The sequence below is a fragment of the Mustela nigripes genome, chromosome 13, assembly GCF_022355385.1.
Source record: "Mustela nigripes isolate SB6536 chromosome 13, MUSNIG.SB6536, whole genome shotgun sequence".
NCBI lineage: Eukaryota > Metazoa > Chordata > Mammalia > Carnivora > Mustelidae > Mustela > Mustela nigripes.
The window spans coordinates 125,713,527-125,718,238 of NC_081569.1; positions in this window are offsets into that span (position 1 = coordinate 125,713,527).

Consider the following 4,712-nt stretch of genomic DNA (forward strand, 5'->3'; position numbering starts at 1 on the left):
ACAACCAACTTCATGGAAAACCCAGAAATGCAGTCCATATAAAAAATGTTTAGCGTACTTATGAGTGATGAGGAAAATAGGAAAGAAGTAACAATGAGTTTAAGCTTAGAATAATTCAAACTGTCCAGTAACAGTTAACACACACACGGTATAAAAGCACACCAATTAGAGACAAAATAGAACCCTGAAGATTCAAGGTCTATCTTGGTTCAACCGCCAAACTCTATTATTAAGCATGGAGAAGGATCAGATGTGAGTAGTACAATTTCACTTGGTAGCCAGGGCTTTTCCTGAGACCATCAGGGTATTGAAACCATACTAGGGCTAATTCAATTTATTCAATAACCTAATTAATATCAATTAAATGTAGGCCAGTTGGTTCCATTATTGAGTGTAAACTCCTAATGAAGTCAGGGTCATGAGTTCAATATGGGCCAGGGTCTTGAGCTCTAATTTTATCTGTTAGAGAATATGTGGTACACTCTTAACCCCAGTTACCCTGTCATAAATTTACTTGGTCATGAATAGAATGGAGTGGAGATGGCAAGGGTGGGGGAACCAAGAGGTCAGAATTCACTCAAAAAGAAGAATATCCATGGTTTATGCAACCCATTACTATACTAGAAAAACAATTCAAACAACTTAGTTGTGAAGAGAATTCAGTAGCATCATCTTTATTACAAAGATCAAGATATTATTATTGGTTAAACATAAGTAGCTTACTCAATCTTTTACTGCCTTTAAAATCAACCACCAGTGTTTAGCAATATAGAAGTAGTTGGATGCTTTCCTATTCTTAGGTGATTTTCATACACTTTCACCTAGAGACATTTTGGTACTATCCAAATGAGCACTGCAGGGTTTGGAAGTGCCTCGAAACATGATTAATGTGTTTGCAAATCGATGACATGGAGATGTTATGGGAAGCAGATGCCCTTTCTAAAGCTTTGATGGGTGGCCCAGATTTAAATATTATGAATTTCAAACAGGTAATGGATTAAGAATATATATTGACAAGTATTTAAAAAGCTATAGAAAAACATTAGATCATAGAAATTTTGAGTTTCAGTGAGAATATAATTGACCAATGTTGAGTTCAGGAAACATTCAGTTAATGAATCATTAAATGTGTTCAAAGGAAGTTACAGTTCAAAAATATACCTGTTATACATATAAATGCATATATAAATGTATACATAGCTACTTAACTGTGTGTGTATGTACTTAGATCTAATTGAGTATCAGTAGATAAGAGCCAACTAAATATCTGTACTTAAAGAATAATGTAAGTATTATATTTCCATTTATTCTTTTATTAAAAGAATAGTTGCTTAGGCTAATAATTCCCTGTTTAAAGGCAACTCTAATGACCTCTGAGGTTCTGCCCACCTCAGCAATTTTTATAGAATTATAAGCATTGAATACTTACCATATACAAGGTCCTTGACATTTATTTTAAATTATTTAATTCCTTGCAATAACTCTATGAACTCTGAACTGTTATCTCTATATTAGAAATGAAAAAATTGAAGCTGGAAGAGAATAAGTAATGTGCTTAAAGCCTCATGATTAATAGAAAGACTAAATTTTGTCTGATTCCAAAACTCATCTTTTAATTCTGTAGTGTCTCCTTTTATACCTTTTATCAGAATTGATAGCATATAAAGCTATATCCATGGGTTTCGTTTAAAAAAATTCAAAAACATCTGTGAAATTTAAAACAAAGGAAAAATCATAAAACAATTTTTGTAGGTGGTAAGGCAGATGAGCTTAAACAAATAAGCAATCAGATGTAACAATAAAGGGCTAAATAGAGATAAAAGTGTGATTTTTACTACTTAAGTGAATATCATTAAGGCTAATAGCCTACTTTCTGTCTTAGCCAAAATATGAATTCAGTGTGATGAATTATGTATTACTTGAGCTACACCTGATTGTGAAACCCTCTAAAGAATTTACTTGAATCCTGTTTTTCCAGTTAGAGCTTTTACTTGCTTCAGGGAGAATGTGGTAGTAAGGGGAAGTTCACAGAAAAAGAGTAGATGAGAAAGATATTTCTCCATCCCTCCACACTAGCGAATATTTGGGAATGTATGGACATACTATCATAGAAAGAAAAAGCAACAAGAATAACAATAGCTGGCATTTCCTGAATGCTGCTTTACTGTTTGAAGGGCTTTGTGTATATTAACTTGCTTAATCTTCACAAAACAAAGGCAGGAATAAATTTGATAAGAAACCCTGGCATTATGGAACTTTTTTTGTGGTAAGGATGAACCTGGCTTAATGTAAAAAAGCTGAATATATCAATGATATGCATGAACTGTCAATCATTTATTTTCTAGAATCATTATAAAGTTACTTTAAATACCAAACTTTTCTAATATGTTTTAGCTGCAATTTGATTTATAAAACTTTGATTTAGATAGAAATTTTCAAAAATACCATTTTTAAATGAAAACATATACACCATGTGCTTCTCGCATTTATTTGTCTGTCAACCCCATTAAACCTAAAGATGTCTGACTGAAGCTGAAAGAAATAAGATTAACCAATAAGAAAATTTATTTCTCTTTTGTTTTTGTTTTTGGACATATTATTAAAGTCATTTACTAGGTCTACATTAAATGAGTGACCTTAGGTTCTTCTACAATACTCATTTTCACTTCTTTGGCCCACTTTATTTTCCTATGGCCATGGACTATGTTAGCACAAAAAGTTGCAAAGGATAATACAGAGTCTCCTTCTGGTTGCCTGGTCGAGGTCGGAATCATAGAATGCTTAAATTGTAAGGAACACCCTACCCATCATGTAGTAGTCTACCTTTCTTTCGTTTCTATATAGATGATGAAGGGGAAAAAATTAGAGAGTAGTAAATTGGCATAACTTTTGTTGAGCATTTTTTACTAATTCATTTTTTCTGCATTGATTGAATTGTCCATATATCTTAGTACAGTTTAGTCTTGGCTATTGTCTCAGACTATGCAGGTAAGTAGGTAAGGTAGAGTGTATTTTGGTAGACTGGATTCTTGACTTTATGTAAATACAATTTGTAGTTTGATATCTCTTCAACCTATCTCTTATTAATAATGAAGTTATTCTTTCAGAAAGAATAATTTGACCATCAGATTTCATAATCTGAATATAGAGTCTATTAGATGGCACCTACCTTCACATGTATTCTTGACCTTTGTCCTTTTACCAAATAATTCACTGAGTACGAAGTAGCGAATATATTGGAGATTATATCCTATAAGATTTAATGGCTGAATTATACTCATGTTGCTTATGAGACTCTTTAATGGCACTTTGGCACTGAGTCATCTCACTAAGACAGCAGAGAGGGAAGTGTGTGCCTGACGGGCAATTTCTTGCCATGGGGACAACCAGGGAAGTTCCTTTTGATAAATACTTAAGTTTTATCCACCCTATGCAAAGTATAATGCTAGGTCATGTGAGAAACACAGAGGCAAAGGATGTAGTCTTTAAGGAGTTTCTGTGGTTCTAAGGAGTGACTGTGGTACTAAGGGGTTTCTGTGGTACTATGAGTCAGGGTGAGGTGTTGGTCTGGGTAAATCAGAAGAGGAACCTAGCAAGTTGAGGTATACGGGAAGGGAGAATGCTGATCTGAGGTGAGGGACCAAGAACTAGTTCCAAGAGAACAATAACAACTCTTGTTTTTACTTCGTGGCAGGCACTATTCAAAGCACTCCACTATGTCAACATAATAATATATATTAATATTTATATTGTATATAATAATTTATATTAATTATTTTATAGTAATCCAATGAGTCAGGCATTGCTATTATTTTCATTTTGCTAATGAAGAAAGCTAGACAGAGATGTTAGTCCTGTTGCCTAAGACTTGTAACCTGTAATATGAAGAGAATGGATATCATATCCTGGCAGTATGGTTCCAGAAGCCAAGTGCTAAATCACTAAGCCACAGTTGTATAAAGACTCTGACTTGAATAGCTGATTGAGCCATGATAAACATGATTAATTAACTGGCCCATAGATACAAATGTCTTAAAGGAAACTCAGAAAGCCATTTTGCTTCCCTAAATGCCAGTATGGATTGCCATTTCATTTAGTTTTATAAATGCTTTTAAGAGCTCTATTCACCTCATTGTAGGAAAAATTTGGGAAACCATGGATTTTAAAGTAGGGAATCATTATCCTGTTTTATTAATGTTTTTAAAGATACCTAAGAACAGCACTGTCCATAATCCCACCCCTCTCTCCCAACCCCCCTCCAGCAATACTCAGATTGTTTTGTGAAATTAAGAGTCACTTATGGTTTGTCTCCCTCTCAATCCCATCTCGTTTCATTTATTCTTCTCCTACCCCCTTAACCCCCATGTTGCATCTCTACTTCCTTATATCAGGGAGATCATATGATAGTTGTCTTTCTCCAATTGACTTATTTCACTAAGCATGATACTCTCTAGTTCCATCCACGTCGTCGCAAATGGCAAGATTTCATTTCTTTTGATGGCTGCATAGTATTCCATTGTGTATATATAACACATCTTCTTTATCCATTCATCTGTTGATGGACATCTAGGTTCTTTCCATAGGTTGGCTATTGTAGACATTGTTGCTATAAACATTCGGGTGCATGAGCCCCTTTGGATCACTACGTTTGTATCTTTAGGGTAAATACCCAGTAGTGCAATTGCTGGGTCATAGGGCAGTTCTATTTTCAC